Source organism: Ahaetulla prasina, chromosome 2 (assembly GCF_028640845.1).
Source record: "Ahaetulla prasina isolate Xishuangbanna chromosome 2, ASM2864084v1, whole genome shotgun sequence".
NCBI classification, from domain to species: Eukaryota; Metazoa; Chordata; class Lepidosauria; order Squamata; family Colubridae; genus Ahaetulla; species Ahaetulla prasina.
In genome coordinates, this window is record NC_080540.1 from 73,063,910 (window position 1) to 73,083,573 (window position 19,664).

At 37.6% G+C, this 19,664-nt stretch overlaps 2 long non-coding RNA genes across 2 annotated transcripts in view; one reads left to right on the forward strand and one right to left on the reverse strand.

The window, feature by feature from the left end:
• Nucleotides 1–2,365, reverse strand: part of LOC131193156 (uncharacterized) — a 15,180-nt gene extending 12,815 nt beyond the window's left edge. The window contains exon 1 of the long non-coding RNA XR_009153856.1: nt 2,199–2,365. This is a non-coding gene — a long non-coding RNA (uncharacterized LOC131193156). The remainder of the gene's footprint in view (nt 1–2,198) is intronic.
• LOC131193157 (uncharacterized) overlaps nt 1,193–19,664 on the forward strand; it is a 27,453-nt gene continuing 8,981 nt past the window's right edge. Inside the window, exon 1 of the long non-coding RNA XR_009153857.1 lies at nt 1,193–1,220. This is a non-coding gene — a long non-coding RNA (uncharacterized LOC131193157). The remainder of the gene's footprint in view (nt 1,221–19,664) is intronic.

Sequence of the window (19,664 nt, forward strand, 5' to 3'; positions counted from 1 at the left end):
ACAAAATTCTCCTCCAACCATCTTGCTTTGTTTGCATATATTTGGACATTCACTGCAGTTCTTTGCAGGGAGAAAGACTTTGGGTGTTCTTGTCAAACCTATGAAGGTCTTCAACATGATCTGGAACACTGGGATATCTGACTTTCTGACTGTGTGGATATGATAGGGTAGAAAATAGAAGAGAAAAGAAGAGAAGAGAAGAGTTGGAAGGGACCTCGGAGGTCTTCTAGTCCAACCCCCTACTTAGGCAGGAAACCCTATATTTCAGACAAATGATTATCCAATCTCTTCTTAAAATCTTCCACTGTTGGAGCATTCACAACTTCTGGTGGCAACTTGTTCCACTGATTAATTGTTCTAACTGTCAGGAAATTTCTCCTTAGTTCTAGATTGCTTCTCTCCTGCATTAGTTCCTTCTTTCCTTCTGGATAAGAGTTGACAAAGAGTAACTGATTTCAAACCTCTTAGGGCTGCACTCGTATGGTGTTGGATTAAAGAGAAAACTGCTATTTTAATACCAATATATGAAGGGCGACCTGTGGTTTGACAAATTTATGTTGGAAATGAGATGCAGGGAATGTCATGGGGACTCAGCAGATAAAGGCTGTTGCTGAAGAAGGTTTTTGACAGGTTTAGATGCAGAAGGAGAAAAGCTGTACAGATGCCCAAAAAGAAAGTATCCATTATATCCAAATTAATTGAACAAAGTTATTTTTAGAAACACGGAAAGACTGTGAAGTGAAGCTTGAATAATTTTGTTGTTGTTGTTAATTCTTTGTTCCAAATTATCTCTTAGCTTAAAAGATGTTTTCCCTTCCTTTGGGGATCCAGATGTTTTTTTGCATGCAAAGAACAGCTTGTGTCTGTGCGTGTGCAGGTTGGAGGCAATTTTGGGCAGCAAAATCAGTTGGCAAGAGAAGTGTCAACTATCTTCTTCCCAGTTCTTTGTAAAAAAAGTGCACTCCCCGAAGTTTATTTTTCATGAAAAATAAAAAACAGAGCTATTTGGGATGAGTTACATACCATGTATGTACAGTTTCATCGTTTCTTCCTCTGCTGTGTATGTTTACGTATTCTTGGGGGTGGGGTGTGAAATTCTGGCTTGTTGTGAAAAGCTGGATCAGAATTGTCTCCATGCCAGCAAACTTGCTGAATATTTTAATTAGTAACTAAATGTTCAAGATCGTCAAAATGAAAATATGCCTATACTATGAAGTACGGTAAGTTGCTGAATTTAATATAATGGAACTCTTTCAAACTGGGGTACATTATACTAGCAGTTCAACTCAGTGGGACTTAGAAAAAAACAAAGAAAAGGGGTCAGCTTTCCAAAGTATCTGAAGGCAGGATAAAAATCAATGGATGGAAACTAATTAAGGAGAGAAGGAGCCTGGAATTAAGGGGAAACTTCCTAACAGTGAGGATAATTAACCAACGGAACAGCTTGCCTTCAGAAGTTGCGAGTGCACTGGAGGCTTTTAAGAAGAGACTGTACAGTCATTTGTCTGGAATGGTATAGGGTCTCCTGCTTGAGCAGGGGTTGGACTAGAAGATATCCAAGGTCCCTTCCAATTCTGTTATTCTGACTTTCAAGCACTTTCAAGTATTGCAACTGGAATCTGGCTCCCTCTAAGGTAGCTTATGTTTCGCTGCTGTTATTCTCCCTGCCCCCGACTCCCAGTGGCAAAAGACAGCACCTGGAGACATCGCCCTCACATTCAACACTAAGTGTGGGAGTTGGAGAAAAACATGTAATTTTGTCAGAAAGTCTCTCTCTCTCTCCCCTCCCTCTCCCTGTGTGTGTGTGTGTGTGTGTGTGTGCTTGAGCGCGTGCGCGCACTCACATACACGCACACATGTGCCAACTGCAACTGAAGCAAAGTACCAGCTTGTTTACATGTAAATCTAGTGACCAGTGCTTTGGCAGGAAGCTTTCATTTTAAGAATGCCCTTCCTAGAGCTGCGTAGGAGGTTCTATTAAGCATGTGGAATGTTTACTGCATACCAGAAACAAGAGATTATACAGACACAGGGATTAAAAAACACACACAAAACACCTACTATTTCTCAACCACATATGGTGTCTGTAGATTTCCTTCTGCCAATTCACATAGAAACACAAATACATGCATCTTTTTTCTAAGAGATGTCTTGAGTACAGCTTCCCACAAAGCAGTATAAAACAGAGAACTTCCTACCATGTTGTCAATTGTGCATTATAATGGCTGCTGCCTTCAGGCTTGTTAGGTGCTGGAAGAACTGGGCTTTGGCCTTGACTCAATTGCTCTCAGTGTCCAGCTTTCCAGGAAAAAGGTTCAAATTTAGAGCCTAGAAGTGCTTGGTAGAGAAATGAGGAAGGGGGTCAGAGAAGGCTATCAGCTGCTTCAAGCTCCGGAGATTTCCACTGGGGAAATGGCCAGAAAATTCAGTATTTGTGAGGCAACGCAGGCAGTGTGTCAATGCCAGGAGGTGAGAAATACTTAGATCAGGCTACAAGAGTTGATAAGTTATGACAATTGGAAGGAGGACAATGTCTAGGGAAATGGATCTGCTGCAAGAATTCAGTAACAAAGAAAACACACATTAACTAGCCATTGTTGCTTTCAACTGAACTTAGCACTTTTACCAACGCAAGAATTGAGACTATTTTAGGGCTATTTCTCTGTGAGCATAAGATTGCCATTAAAAATCCCTGGCATTATCTTTTAAATGTCTACATGGAAGGACTACAGCAGCTTCCTGAGAAAACTCCTAAAGCTCTCATCGGAACAGGTAGACACCAATTCTTGATGTTAGTTAATTTCCCCCACCTCATGACACTGTTTGAACAGACAATAATAATCTGCAGTCTGTTCACCTGTCAGTCATTTGCCAGGCCAGAGTGGAAACCAGAAAGCAAATAACAAATTACTCCAAAGGCTTGCTTGCTTGCTTTATTATTTATTTATTTATTTATTTATTTATTTATTTATTTATTTATTTATTTATTTGTCAATATTAGTTTGTCAAGATAGCAGGTATAAATATGAACATGGACATGAATGAAGGAAATAAATACAAATAAATAAGGACAGTAGGACAGGGATGATAGGCGCTGGTGTGTTTATGCACGCCCCCTTTACGGACCTCTTAGGAATGGGGTGAAGTCCACGGTAGACAGTTTAAGGTTGAAGCTGTGAGGGTTTGAGGATGTAACAATGGAGCCGGGTAGAGCATTCCAGACATTGACCACTCTGTTGCTGAAGTCGTATTTTCTGCAATTGAGTTTGGAGCGGTTTACCTTGAGTTTGTATTGATTGTTTGTCCGTGTATTATTGAGGTTGAAGCTAAAAGCTTGTTCTGGACAGATCTCTACTTCTTTCTGGATACAGTTTGGTGCTCTCCAAATCTTTTGGATTACAGCTCCCATTGTTCTATAGTTAGTATGGCCAATGGCTAGAAATCCAAGTGAGCTGCAGCCAATCAGGCCTAACTTTTTAGTCTCTGCAAATGCTATGATGATGATGACTATGGTGCAAAAATAAAGGGGATTCTAACCAAATATTGTTCCATAAAAGGCAAATTCCTGGTTGAGATACATATCTCATGTTCCCAGAGTTCTATATTCTATATACACAGCACCATCCCAGGATTTTTATATATAACTGTCAATAGACAAAAAATTATGAAGCACTGAATATTTTCTCAAGAGCCTTTTTTTAAAAAAGCATTGCTCATACCAGTTTCCTTCTTCCCAAATAGCTGGCTCATCTCTCTATTTCATTTGAGCAAAGACTCTATAACATCTACAAGGAATTGTTCCTTATCTAAGTGTGTAGGAAGCATACCCCCAAAATACAACAATAATACTTCTTTGAGAATATAATGCTGTGACTATAGCTTCTGAAGTTAACAACTAAATTCCTTTGGCTACAGGAAAAATTATCAGAAGAACTCTTGAATATCTGTGTTTAACATTAGGCTCAAGCTGTATGTTCATATTTTAAACATTTCTGAAGAAATTAATATGGAATTTTAAATATTATTTCTCAGTGGCAAAAGATGAAAGTTGATTTGTTTAGGATAAGAATTTCTTCCGCTTATTCAAGATTTAATAACAGTTTATGAACATTTATTCATAAAGATCGTGAAAATGAATTGTGATTTTTTTTAAAAAAATTGTAGGAGAAATTCACATAATTGGGATTGTGGGCTGCCTATTCAGATGAGGATACCAGATCTTAAAATGTCATTGTTACACTCTTTACATATTTAGCCCTTTTTCTAACGTAGATTTTTTTTTTAACATTTGATGGGAAAAAGAACATTGTACTATCCAGTGCATATAGTGAAGAATTTTCTCTACTTTATTAAAAATAACAGATTATACTTATCAACAATAGAAAATGGTACAGAGATTATGCAACTGTGTAGTTCTCAGAGTTATAGTAACAGAGTTGGAAGGGACCTTGGAGGTCATCTAGTCCAACCCCCTGCTCACGCAGGGGAGAGCTATACTAGGGATTTGAACCACTGACCTTTCTGATTGACAAGCTCAGTGTCTTATTTATTTCCATTTTAACAATTTGATTCTGAGCTGCTCTTTCATTTGCTTTTTATAATATTTCAGTTTATTATGTGTTCTCTTTCCCTCTTCTTTCAAAGTTATTCGATGTTAGTCTCTGCTTAACCACAACTACTGTCAGTGCTTGCCCAAACATTTTCTGCCTGAGCCAAAATACAGCTGGTAACCAGCTCCAGCCTCCACATCCAGACCTCACTGTAAGGATTATTTCTTCACCCATCACTTTCTCGTCCAGGACTATCAGAAATAAGTCTCTTCATTCTTGTTTTCCTCTAGGATCAACCTTGATGCCTCTGTTAATTTATCCACTATAAATCAGCAAAGGTCTGTTATAGCTTGCCAGGGCTTCTAGAATTTTGTGTGAGAAATCAAATCCAGATCAGATCTTTCCACATTCCTACAAATATCTTGGATGGTTATGATGGTTGGTCACAGCCAGATGTTTAGATAGCATTTGGCATTCTTGTCCACCTGTGAGTCCTCCCCAAGGACCTGGGATAGGCAGATATTGCTGTTTGATTAAAGGTATTGTCGCAAGACGTAAGCTGTTCTAAGTAAAGTTGCCTTTTGCAATTCACAGATGGTGATTTTGTCAATGCCAATGGTGTTCAAATGATGTTCCGGTGGTTTGGGGTTTGCATCTGAGGGTATATTACTACTGGCATTATCTTTGTTTTCTTTTGCCATACTTATTCTGTTTGGAGGTCTTTATATTTTGTGATTTTCTCCACGTCTTTCTCTTCTGTTCTGCTGCTTCCAAATATTGCGACCTCCATTATCCAGACTTTTATTCTTTCTCATCGACAACAGTTATGTCTGGGGTGTTATACAGCAAGTGCCATATACTTTAAATTCTAAAGTCCCAGAACCCTTTAGCCTCAGTATTTTCTCTTTATTTATTTTGTGATCCCACCAGTTCTTGCTTGCAGGCAAGTAGTAGTTCTTACAGATATTCCAATGCACTGTTGCTGCTAACACTTTTACAAAATTTGGGACTGAGAATTCTGGAAGTTCTTATCAACACATCTCAAAGCTACCATATTGGGAAAGGTGGCGACAGAAAGTTCCAATTCTTCATTTGATCCTCTAAATGCTTTATTCTGGTTTCACAACTCAGATGGAATTCACTGCTATTGACTAAAAGATTTTCTTTGCTCACTTTCCCTTTTCACTAGATTTATAAGGTAAAGTAGCACACCTCCCTTTCCTTTGTCTGGTGATTTATTAGCTTACCATTCAATTTTTCCTCCAGTTTTCCACTACCAAGAGTCCAAACCATTGAGTGGAACACACCTCCATGTACAAACATCCATGACAGCCTGGAGGGGCAAGTAGAGATAGGTCAGAACAAATGCATGATTAATGGAGTGTATCTCTAAAGATAAGAGCATGCTAATCTCTTTAGATAAGAACTCTCCTTCCAACAAGGTGATATATCCATGCCTAAAGTAGGTGACATTAGCCCACTGCTACCTAGATAATAAAACAGAGTGATCAGTTACTTATTAATTCAGTGCTAACCTATATTTCCACATTATAATCCGCTCTGAATTCAGGCTGAATCTAAAACAAATCATTAAGCTCTATAGTAATTACATACCCAGGTACACATTGATGTGAAATGGGCAGCCCTATAAATCAGAAAAATAATAAAATAAAATAAAATAAAATAAAATAAAAGCAAGTGACGAATTGCAAGATAAACTTTGCAAAGAAAACATTAAACAAGATGAATTATGAAGTCCAGAAGATACTATTGAGAGACTATGGTATGATCCTTTGCATTTATTTCATGAAGCACTAAGAAATCCTATTTTGTGTCTCATATTATGAAATATTTGTTTACCTATTTATAACATTTATAAACCAATGTACTCTGGAAGCTCTAGGTAGTATACAAAGTCAAACAATACAAAGCATACTATAATTTAAAAAGCAATAACAACTATGAACATTGACAATGACATGGCTCTTCCTCCAGCTACTCAATGACTGAAGGCCTTTCCCAAAAAGCTAGGTTTCCACTATTCTCCAGAAAGTGTAAGAGCGAAGACCATTCTTATATCAAGAGGTAAGCTGTTCTAAAGGAGGTGAGTAGCTATGGAGATCACCTGATTCCATCATATTACATAGTAAGAGAAGTCTAATACTTAACCTGAAATATATAAATTTTTTTGATGAGGTTATCAAGAATTGAAGGTGCAATATTATTGTCACCGAGTAAGAGTCCGTTTTGCAGAAACCATATTGATTCTCCTATCTTTCTGTATTGTGATAGTTAGTGGAATCACAGAGGATGCACAGAGAACCTTCAAACAAATCTTTGTGAAAGTCCCTATTTCACATGGCTTTAAACATTAGAAAAAAGCTTTTCATTGGCACATACTCCACCTTCCCCATATTAATTGCCTTGTAAAGAGGATACACTTCACTAAAGCGTGGCAAATGGGGAATGACTTAAGCTTGCATACAAATAGTTCATATCTATATTTCTTATATTCCTCATTTTCAATGGTACCACTCCAAGCATATTCATGAAAGCAATATAAGAAGACTTCTTGATTGCACTGAGAAGGCAACATTATCTTTTCAAGACTAGGTTGTGTTGTGTTCACAGACATATCCAAGATATTTCATTCTAAGAAGGAGGAGGCACTGGATGAAGGGAATTTATTTTTCTGAAACTGCATAATTTCATTACAAATAATTGTAATTCTTCTTGGTTAAATGGATAGGAGTTAAATTGCCATGGATAATTACAGAACAACTCTTAATTCATATCATCACAATTTATATTCAACAGGTTATTGGGTATAAAGAAATCCTGAACATATTTTAATCATTTTAGGCTATGCAATATTGTTCCACTTGAAAATGGAAATTATTGGTATTGGATGGTTTGTGATGGTTTCAACTGCCATCTGTTCAAGGAAATCTCAAAAAGACTTGGAATGAAATGAAATAAATTGTTGAAATTGTTCAAGTACCACCTAACAACTGCTGTACTTATAAGAAGTCTTCATCTAATAGAATAGAGAAGGCCAATCTATTCAAAATTCAAAATCACAGGTGATACTGTAATATGAAATGGCTGTTAAAGCTCCTTCTGATTGTGCTGCAGAATTTCAGTGGTGCAACTGCTAAAAATGTAGTGGTATGCCTTCCTGACTTCTTTTTTGTGACAAGAAATGTATGAAACTTGTGGTCCTAAGTATGATTAATGTAGTTTAACAAAAATCTCAACCCAAACCTTTGAAAGTCCCATACTGTGTGTCATAAACATGACACAACTTCAGTGCCCCATTTATTGGGACATCAATTCTCCCATATTAAGTGTGGTCCCAAGGTATCAAAATGCAATATCTTTTTGCAATAGAAGGTTTAGAATAAGCAGCTTTCTGATATTTAATAAGTGCATATGTTTGATTTGCTCCAGTTTTACACAGTGGACTTTCACAGTGAACTTACACAGTGAAGAGAAAATTCTTTTCAATATGAAGAGAATTATTAATAATAAGGACACTTCCTCACAGGGACTAGCTTTGCCCTCATAACCTAAGAAGTGTTTTTAGGCCAGACATCTTGGAAAGATTCATGGTGAACTATTCTTTCATATTGCCAATATAATTTTAATACAGCTTTGCTTATTGGCTGGCATCAAGATAGGAAAAATGTTTTAATTGAAAGTACTGGCACTGTTCTGTTGACAATAATCTTTATATTAAAATTTCTCCAATAACAAATCGCCAAATTCACCATGTAATCCTATAAAATGGATCTAAAGTATACACTTCAAATTCTGTTCAGGTTCCCCATCATAAATATTCTCTAGATATTTTCAAACAAATGTTACCAAATGCTTCATATTTCATTTGCTTTTTAATAAAGAAAAAAATCAGATAAAAAATCATATTGCATATATTTGGATCACAGTTAAATCTGTTTTCATACAAACTTCATAGTAATTATCCAACTGCATCAAGACCAAGGAATCTGATAGTACCTTTTTAAATTAAGACATTTTTTAAAGGGACAAACAATACTTCACTTAATCAAATGCAGTGGAATGGCTAAACTAATGCAGATTTTAAATAATCCATTGTCTCAACAAACATAATACGTTTTTAACACATCAAAAATGTTAAAATTGATAGGATACTTGTAACGATTAATCTATCTACATTATTCTTCACCTATCTATTTGTTCCTTCTTTCCTCTTACTCTCATCCCAGTTTAAATCCTACATCAATTTAGCCACTCCATTGCATCTGATGAAGTGAACTGCAGCACACAAAAGCTTATGGGTATTAATAACATTTATTAGTCTGAAAACTGCTAGGAGAGTCCTTCTGATTTTTGGCTACCCTAAACTAACATTCAAAGCTATCTGAGGTTTTTGCGCCAAAAACAATAAGAACAAACCAAAAACCTGTGTTACATAGCTGTGGTTTTGTGCTCTGTACCTACTAAGGATGAGAAATGGCTAGGGGAAAAAATCAGAATACAGAAAAAGATTGTTTTTTCCTTTTTTTCCCCTTCCCCATGAAGCTACAGGAAACCAAGTGGCAGTGATTCATTTATTTAGCCAAGGGAAACCCATCTCTGGTGTCTCAAAGCCAAAATTAGAAGATGTAACCATCGTGTAGGTCTACCACATATACCAAAATGAAGATCACCACTGACAGCACATCTCTTAATGATCCTTCATTTGTGATCCAAATTTACTTCTGCCTTCCACAAACTAGTAATTATATAATTTTCCCTGCCCTAAGTTACAGGATTCCAAAACGTCAATATGAACTTGAACCCATTTCAACCAGGTGGGCAGGCTTATGAGTACAGAAGGGCATTTGCTCTTTTTTTTGAGTAGAAGTTGGTAAAATAGCAAATGAAAACACCAGTTTAGTTGACATTCAATACCACAAAGTGGGAGAGGCAATTCCTGGAAGTAAACTTCCTTACCTCTTCCTGCCCCCAAGCAACTTTGAGCATTTCTTTGTATTTGCTGTTTCAGAGAAAGTGATTTGGGGTCCTCTTGATGTTTTCAATTACAACTCCCACAAGTTTGGGGAGGGTGTTGGTTGCTGGTCATGCTGGAGCTTTGGTGATGCTCCTTAGCTTAGCTAGTGTGTTCACATTAAGCTACTCCTAAAGAGTCTTCATGGAATTCCTGCAGGAAGTCAATGAGGTGAGCGACTGATAGAATATTTTAAGTGAGTTAGAAGCAGTTTTGCATCTAACTTGTTACAATACACACGTTACAATAGAATATATATATTTTATTATAATTACATTTAAAACTGTATTCATATCCTGAGCCACTTTTTAAAAACAATCTTAAAACAATATGAAAGATAGTAAATGTCCTTGGATGTTGGTGATATTGGAATCAGTGGTTCAGGCATGAGTCATTTTCTAGTTTATCTGTTTCCCTGGTCTCCTTCTCCTTTTTCAAACAAACTCTTGCCCACTTGCACCCACCCTAATACAATATCCTTTAACATCCATACATAGCTTATTGACTGTCTTTAATACAAGGCCTAGACTGTGGGATAGAGGTTAAAGCAGGGGTGAAAGCCAGCAGGTTCTGACAGGTTCTGGAGAACCGATAGTGGAAATTTTAGATAGTTCGGAGACCTGGCAAATACCATCTCTGGCTGGCCCCAAAGTGGGGTGGGAATGGAGATTTTGCAATATCCTTCCCTCAGGAGTTGGGAGGGAATGAGGATTTTTCAATATCCTGTCCCTGCCATGCCCACCAAGCCACGCCCACAGAACCGGTAGGGGAAAAAATGAATTTCACCCCTGGGTTAAAGACTGGGAGATTCTAATTTCATGTCCGAGTTAGAGTTATATGTTGTAACATCTTTCTTTTTCTTTTGGCGAACTGTAACTCCAGAGAACTGGAGAAGTGAGGTAGAGGCTAAGAGAATGAACAGGTAGAATGAACAAGTGGAAAGTGAACTAACTTATCTTCCTTTCCCTCCCAGGAATGTATTTTGTGACACAATTTCAGCTAGGGGCTCAACGAAAGTAAACAGTCACCCCAAAGCTAAATTCCTTTCCTGGAAGCTCAGGTGCAAATGCCAATTTTGGAAACACACACTTTAAGGCTGAAGATCACTTTGCAGTCCATTCATACATTTAAAGAAGCATGGCTCCACAAAGAAGGAAAGGAAAAACAGGAAGGTCTGAAATTATGTTGATTTTGAGACTGAATGAATATGTCAAAATGGTTTCCTTGCTCTAAAAGCCAAAGTAAATGTTCATCTAAAATAGCTATCCTGCTTTCAGCTACCTCTTTTGAATACTCAGCTTTACATCTACTTGTCCTTAGCACTATAATGGGCTACTTCAGTTCTGGGAAGTCTATTGTTGTTATTGTTAGTTGCGAAGTCATGTCCGACCCATCGTGACCCCATGGACAATGTTCCTCCAGGCCTTCCAGGAAGCCTATGGAACTATGTAAATCTGAGAGATCAGAATACCATAGAGTTTGAACCCAATAGAGAGATCTGGCTGTATAAATCTGATCGGTCCCAATACAGGTTGAAATCAGTCACAATCTAACTCCTGGTAGTCAGTGTAAAATAAAAACACCATGCAGGACATGCACTGTGTGAAGATAGAGAAATTTATCTCCTCTGTGGGGCTGGAAATCCATGTGAACCTCATATATGATGACATAACATAACAGCATTGAGAACTTCATGGAAGCTGGAGAGTATACATAATTATGATAATGGATTCTATGCAGTGGTGGGCTGCATAGAACAACTGGTTCTGTGAGAGCATGCGTTGCGTGTGCACGTGGGCTTCACGCGCTTGCCTAATGCACTTGCGTGCAGCGTTCAAAATACAGCAATTTGAAGCTCAGCTGCTTACCTTCTAAGGCAGCCCCAGTAAGTAGAACAGTGGAGGCACAGAAATCAACTGTGCCGTGTGAATCAGCTGAGCCAGAAAGAAGGAAATATAGGACAGGATAGGGCAGGGGTGGATGGGCAGGGTCAGCTGATCATCGGAACCACTGGTTCACCTGAACCGGTCTGAAACAGCAGTAGCCCACCACTGATTCTATGGATTTCTACAAGCAGACACATGCTATGGACATTAACAATCCCATTTCACAGGCCCCTTGAACAACTCATTCTTCTCCTTTGTAGGATTTCACTTATCTCTGTCATTTTTCAAGAAGTTATGGGAAAGGCTTTGAGCAGATTAGAGTCCTTTTGCTAGAACTGAGACAGGTAGACTTCTGTAGTATATATCTAATGATAAAGACCAGTTGATGCTTAGCCAAGAGAGAAGCATAGAAGTTGTACTATATGTTACCATGCATTATATTTGATGCTAAGGTGGAAATGCCCTACCTTCATGAAAGAAGCAACATTAAAGGTATTTCAGCACACACCCATAGTCTTATATATAAGCTTAGCACTATGGGACATTCATCAGTTGCACTGCAGGCCTAATAAAATGCAGCTGAAACAATCTCTGGTAAATGTTTGAGCATGTTTGCTTCCTGCTCGCTGAGATCAAAAGAGTTCCTCACCTGCTTAACATTCAGCACATTTCGGCAAGCCACAAGAGGAAATGATCAAAGGCGGTGTGTATTGTTTTTTACAGCTTACAGATCAGGGAGTTTTCTACCCAGCCTCTGACCACAATTCAGAAAGTTACATTTGCTAGAGTTGATCTTTCTGTCTTTGTTGCAGGCATTCACACTCTTCATAAATATAATAACTAGACTCTCTAATTCCTTAACATTTAATAGAACAGCGTCTGTATCTGCCACATACAGATGAGTCACAAGAAGCTAAATCCCCCTTAAGGGTTGTGGAGCTGCTCTGAAGCCATTCGCCATTGTCTGCCCCATCTGTTATTCACCCAATCTGCAAATGAGGCACTGCCTCTCATTCATATAACTAGATGTTGTTTTCTTGAATTAAAAAAAAGGGGGGTTGGGGAAGGCGCTCCTGTGCTTTGCTTTTGTCAGCATTTTTTCTTTTGGTCTAGAAAAATGCTACTTATTATTCTATTTCGGTTGTCATCTATTTTGATTATAGAAAGAGGAATTTCTTCCTGTTTAAAATAACATGCTCAATGCAAGGTCACCTACAGGGGAAAACCTGGCAAAATCACAAGAATAAAATGAAGGGGCCATTTGCAAAGAAATCATCCTATCTTGATCAGGGACAGCCATGTTACAACTAAACACCTATGGCCGTAAGCCATAACCTTTGAGAAGGTGAAAAGAATCCTGGTTAGTAGAATAAACTAATGTCATTTATAAAGCCCCCCGCCCCCCAGATGAAGTAAATATGCAAACCACTGAATTTGGCACAATGTTTTCTGGCCATAGGAACTCTTAAAAATATAAGGAGATACTGGAAATATTGGTTAGATGATGTTTTGAGGAAGAGAAAGAGGAGAGGAGAGGAGAAATATTTTTCTTTCTTCATGCACTATCCCAATTTAAAATCCAGCATTTGTTTTCCTTTATTTTAATGTTAAATGAACTGCAATCTAATAAAGGATGATAGATTTCTTTGTACTAAAGAATTTATATCTCTTATTGAGCATCCCAAAGTGAAGCCTCTTTATAATTTGGAATGTAATTTAAGATAACAACATCCTATACTTCCATGTTAGAAGTACCGAAGTCCTTTTGTGGTGAAAGGATCAATTGGTGATATCACCATTGCCGGGGGATACCCAGTTAGGGGCTCCTTTCACGTCCCTGTTAAGTTGCCCACTGAGGTGGTATCTATCTATCTACTTATGGTTGTCTGCTTTCATACTGCTGGATTGGCAGGAGCTGGAGAGAGTGATGGGGAGCTCACCCCGTCATGAGGCAGCAACCAGATCTCGGACATGAGCTTGCCAATTGTCAGAACAGTCCCCTAGCCATGTGAGTCACCACGTTCCTTTAGATAACAGCATTAAGAATATGGACAGCTAATAGAAGTGGCTTGAAAGGAATAAGGTAACAGGTGAAAGCCTACGAAACAATCTCCTGCTAGATTTCCTAATTGCTTAATATCCCATAGCCTGCCATTTGTCAATTAAGCGTGTCTTTTCCAAGTTGAGATTGTCAGTAGTTTTCTGGTGAATTTCCCTTACAGGGTTATAGAAGGATAAAATTTCTCAGAAGAAATACCTCTGCCTTCTTTAAGGAGCAGAGAACCTTATATTTAATAAATATTCATTTAAAATCATGTCTTAACAATTTTTCATCTTGGTAATATGGGGCAGCTATTCTTCAGCTGGAAACATCAGAGTTAGATGCAGTTGGAATGTGCAAAAAAATAATTCCACTCCTTTCCATATCCAAAACCTCACTGTCCAAACAGAATTTCTGTTTCATGTCACTTTTTAAAAGAAAATCTAATTGGCATAAAGTTCATTTTATCTCAAAAATCAGACAAATGAGGAAAAAAGGTCCTATTTTTAGATAATTTATACACAGGCTTCTAAGATGGTAACACATTTTTGCGAGAAATTAAAAGAACTTTAATTTAACTGACATTAACTATTTACGTGAACTTCAATGTTCTGGTTTTGTGAGCCAATGGAAGGAGCCTTCAGGAAAATCAAATTAATTCTTTTTGATCGTATAATGCAATTAATGCAACAGTTTCTTCTGTAAGTGTGTATGCCTGTGTGTCCATGTGTGAATGTACATGGGCATGTATTCACACTGGATACTTCAGAGAGTGTTTAAGACTGGATGCAATCACTTTGCTGCTGGAGATGCAACTGTAGTAACTGAGTTCTTACAGTCTGGATTTGTCACATTGTTGGATTTGGACTGCAATCCACAGGATTAACATGTCTTTAGATCAGGGGTGTCAAACTCAAAGCCCGCAGGCCAAATCTGGCCCACAGGGTGCTTAGATCTGGACCACGGGGCTGCCCTGGAAGCAGTAAAGGACCAGCCCTCCAGCGAAAACGGAGCTCAGGAGGGCTCAGGAGCCCATTTTCGCTGGCAGAGCCACCACAGGCACCCCTGACACAAGTGATGTCGAGCTGGCCATGCTCATGTTAATTCAGGCTGCGTATGTGGATTTTTCTTTCAAAATTTAATTCAATTTTAATTTAGTTTAGTTTGACATTATGTATTTAAAATGCTCAAACATTTTTTGTTTTCTCAAAGATTAGGCAGATGGGAAAACAACATTCTTATTTCTTGGCAACTATTTAAAGCATTCATGTGGATATGCTGCAATGCAAACTTTTAATGAATCCTTCTGCAGTTTAATATTTTCTTCCTGTGAGCTGTACAACTCCCCCAAATTCCAATTGCTAAAGAGGAAATGTAATTCTATAAATAAGCCTTTCTAGGATCGATTCCCTTATGATATTTTGGGTTATAATTTCCAATTATTGCTCATAGTATTGCAAAATTGGAATGAACTGTGCAGTCTCTACTAAAGCATTTTGGACCAATGGTTAGCCAACTTTTGTTTGAAGGTCACCACTGAAAAGAAACGTGTTACTTGCTTCTGCCTATTCTACTGGTTGACACCTTCATTAGATTCCTTCTGCTATCAAAATTTGTAATTTTAACCTCTTAGTACTATAGCACTCCTTATAAGGGGTGGTTTATAGGCTGAATTGTTCTGCAGTGAGTTGTCCCATGGTGAGTTGGCTACAGCGAGTTGTCCCACATGGAGGGGCCATGGAGAGTTGGCCAAGGCAAGTTGGCCATAGTGAGTTGTCTGTGGCAAGTTGGCCCCCCAAGTTGTTCCATTCTGGGCTTATATGACACCTTGTTAGCTATCCAAAGACTGCTATCATATTTTCTCCTCCCAGTCTGTCAAGATTGATGGGAATTATATATTAAAACATCTAGATGGCAACAAGATCTAGAAATGTAGTCTAAATAATAAACTACAAATGCCTAATGAAGGAAATGGTATGGAAGGACAGGTCTTCAAGAAATGCTTAAAGAAAATATAAAAGCTGTTTGAGAACAGCTTTTGCACAAAAACAAACATTCTTCAAAGAGAGATACAGATAGTCCTTGTTTAGCAACTGCTTTGTTTAGTAACTATTATGGTGGCAATGAAAAAGTAACTTCACGACAGTCTTTGCATTTATAGGTAATCCTTGACATAACCACAATTGGGACTGGAATTCCCACCATAAGTCATTGCAGTCGTAAGTTGAGTCAGACCCAATTTAACAATAATGTTTAGGGCAGTTGTTCAATGGATCATTGTGGTTGTTAAGTAAATCTCATGGTCATTAAGTGAATTCAGCTTTCCCAATGGGTGTTTTTTTGCTGGATATCAGCAAAAAATAAAAAAGGTTGCGAATCATATGAAGGGCCTCTGTGGCTCAGACTGGTAAGACAGTCTGTTATTAACAGCAGCTGCCTGCAATTACTGCAGGTTCAAGCCCCACCAGGCCCAAGGTTGACTCAGCCTTCCATCCTTTATAAGGTAGGTAAAATGAGGACCCAGATTGTTGGGGGCAATAAGTTGACTTTGTATATAATATACAAATGGATGAAGACTATTGCTTGACATAGTGTAAGCCGCCCTGAGTCTTCAGAGAAGGGTGGGATATAAATGCAAATAAAAAAAAAAGAATGTGAGTCCATGTGACCGCAGGAGACTGCAAGTAGATGCTGATTGTTGAAGAATGGATTTTAAAATTGACTGAATTAGCAAATCTGGCAAAATTAACTTCTTTGATTTATTTATTTATTTTTATTTATTTATTTTGTCACAACAGTATATATAAGCATAAGCATGAAAATATATATAATATAATATAATATATAATATATATAATTAATAATAATAATAATAATAATAATAATAATAATAAGCATATATATAAGCATAAGTATGTAATAATTATATTAATTGGATATAATGAAAGGAAACAATAGGACAGGAACAGTAGGCACGCTTGTGCCCTTATGCACGCCCGTTACAGACCTCTTAGGAATGGGGTGAGGTCAATAGTAGACAGATTTTGTTTAAAAGCTTTGGGGATTTTGAGAAGAGACCACAGAGTCAGGTAGTGTGTTCCAAGTATTAATAACTCTGTTACAGAAGTCATATTTTCTGCAATCAAGATTGAAGAAGATATTAAGTTTAAATCTATTGTTTGCTCTTGTATTGTTGTGATTGAAGCTGAAGTAGTCTTTAACAGGAAGGACATTGCAATAGATGATTCTATGAGTTAAACACAGGTCCTGTCGAAGGCGGTGGAGTTCTAAGTTTTCTAAATTCAAGATTTCAAGTCTGGCGGGATAAGGTATTTTGTTGTTTTCAGAGGAGTGAAGAACTCTTCTTGTAAAATATTTCTGGACATGTTCAATTGTATTGATGTCAGAAATGTGGTGAGGGTTCCAGACAGGCGAGCTGTATTCTAGAATTGGTCTAGCAAATGTTTTATAAGCTCTGGTTAGTAGTGTGGTGTTTCTGGAGAAGAAGCTACATAAGATTAGGTTTACAATTCTAAAAGCCTTGATCTATGGACTAGACAGCTTTATAAGAGACTGGAAACCATTTGGGGATTTTTTACATGCCAAATACAATAACAGATAGTTAATAGGGGGAATTGAAGATTAGTGCAATGTTTAGCTTAACGTTTTGACTGCTCTTTCTTCTTCATTTTTACATCTGTATATGGATATGGATATGTACCCTGTTTCCCCCCAAATAAGACATCCTCTGATAATAAGCCCAGTTGGGCTTTTGAGTGCATGGCAATAAGGCCAAGTACTTATTTCTGGGTTCAAAAAAATATAAGACAGAGTCTTATTTTTGGGGAAACATAGCATACCGGTATGTATATGTATATGTATATGTATATGTATATGTATATGTATATGTATATGTATATGTATATGTATATGTATATGTATATGTATCAGTAATGGGTTTCAAAATTTTTTAATACTGGTTCTGTGGGTGTGACTTGGTGGGTGGGGCATGGCTTGATGGGCGTGGCTTGGTGGGCATGGCAGGGGAAGGATACTGTAAAATCTCCATTCCCACCCCACTCCAGGGGAAGGTTACTGCAAAAATCCCCATTTCCTCCCGATCAACTGGGACTTGGGAGGGAGAGAATAAATGGGGGCGGGGCCAGTCAGAATTTTTATTACCGGTTCTCCGAGCTACTCAAATTTCCACTACCAGTTCTCCAGCACTGGTCAGAATCTGCTGAAACTCACCTCTGATTATATGTATATGTATATGTATATGGGGAGGAGAATTTACTGATTTTTTTCTTTTTTTCAGCATCCAGCAAGGGTGGATTCCATATGTTAAATGTTAAATTTATTTAGTATTTGGATCATTTTTTTCTGTTTTTTGTACACTGTTAGTGCTGTTAGTTTCTGTTTTATTTTGTTTGGGTTTTTTTTTCTGTTTTGTATTTTACCTTTTATGATAAAACAAAATAAATATTCTTAAATGTAAATGTGAACCAGCTGCCAAATGCTCTAATTGTAATCATGTGACTTTGAAGGCAGTCTTAAGTTACTTTTTCCAAGATCATCATAATTGAATTATAATTAAACAAATGGTTATAAATTGAGGACTATGTATATGGCCTTTGTTGGCCTGTAAAGGAAAGAAAAGCTGAAATAAGATTGTAACATTGTGCTGTTTCACTTAATGACCACTTTGCTTAATGATTGAGTTGCAGAGCCCAACTGTGGTAGCTAAACGTGGACGACCTGTAATTAATTGGGGGTGGGGGGGGGATTGAGGGGATCCCAGTTCCCTGATTCTAATATGGTCTGCTCCCACACCTAAAGAGAACTGTGTAGATAGAAATCTCCTTAGAATGTTAGCTTTGCAAAATGGGCTTTATGTTGGTGCCTGGAATTTTGCCAAAGCCTACAGAAAAATTCAGTTTAAACGTATGTGGACTAAACAGGTTTGTTTAGTCCCATAACTCAACTCTCATTTCCTGGTTTAGTTCCACTGAACAGCAAGGTCTGAAGAAGGCTTCTGATCATTTTCTTTTGTAGAACTCTCAGCCTAATCAGAACTCTACGGAAACATGGCTGGAGTAATATTGCTTCTTATTTGGAAGCAAATTTGTAATACATTTCTTGTAGAATTTATTGTGGATCCAGCTATACAGTAAATCTTTTATAAAGTAAAGCCAACCATGATTCCATGATTCAAATTCATTTTATAACCTTTTCTCGGATAACTATAACAGTTGGATGTTTTGTTTTAAAGTTTGAGATTTTCAAAATGCCAGATAACATGCTAAACACAGAGCTCTTGTATACAGTACATTGCAGAATTGCTATAGGGACTGCTTTTCCATTTGCCTAAGTTTCCAGAGATAGATACCATTTATAGATACACATAAAAGTTTTATGAAAAATTAAAGACTAACATGTTCCTTATCAAACAAGCTTGCATGGATCATAGCACACACCACTGGATTAATGGTTCTGAGAAAAGCCCATTTCACATACAAGCGGCAGTTTTGAAGAAATAGGAAAAGAATCAGGATTTTTGAGGAGGTGACTACAAACAGCATAGAACTTGTTTGGGACAAAGACATCCTTGCACTGCAGAGAGTAAATAATATATTACTACAGTTTTATTAGACTGTTAGTAAAAGTTAATTTTATGGGCAAGACACTTGGAAAAGAAATAATAATAATAATATGTGTGCAGGGGAACAGAGTTTGTCTTCTGAAATGGACTTTCAGCATCTTGTCACCCATTTACCCAATTCTCCTTTTGGGTAGACAATCAGCTAGGACAGAGGTATGCAAACTTGGCTCTTGTAAGACTTGTGGACTTCAACTCCCAGAGTTTCTCAGCCAGCTTTGCTAGGACATGTCAGATAACTGTAGTTAGACCTGTGGTCTACACTTACTCATTTTTATCCAGGCTGCTTAAATTTTATCCAAATGTTGGTGTTCCAGACTTTGGTTTAAGCAAGAAACACAAAATATATCTAAGTTTCATAGAAGCAAAAGATAATAAAGTATGTAGTGTGGCTGGGAATTCTGGGAGTAGTAATCCAATAAACTAGTGAGCACCAGGCCGGAGAGCATTGTCATAATCCAGGACACCGTAACTTTCTGAGTATGATTAATTAAAT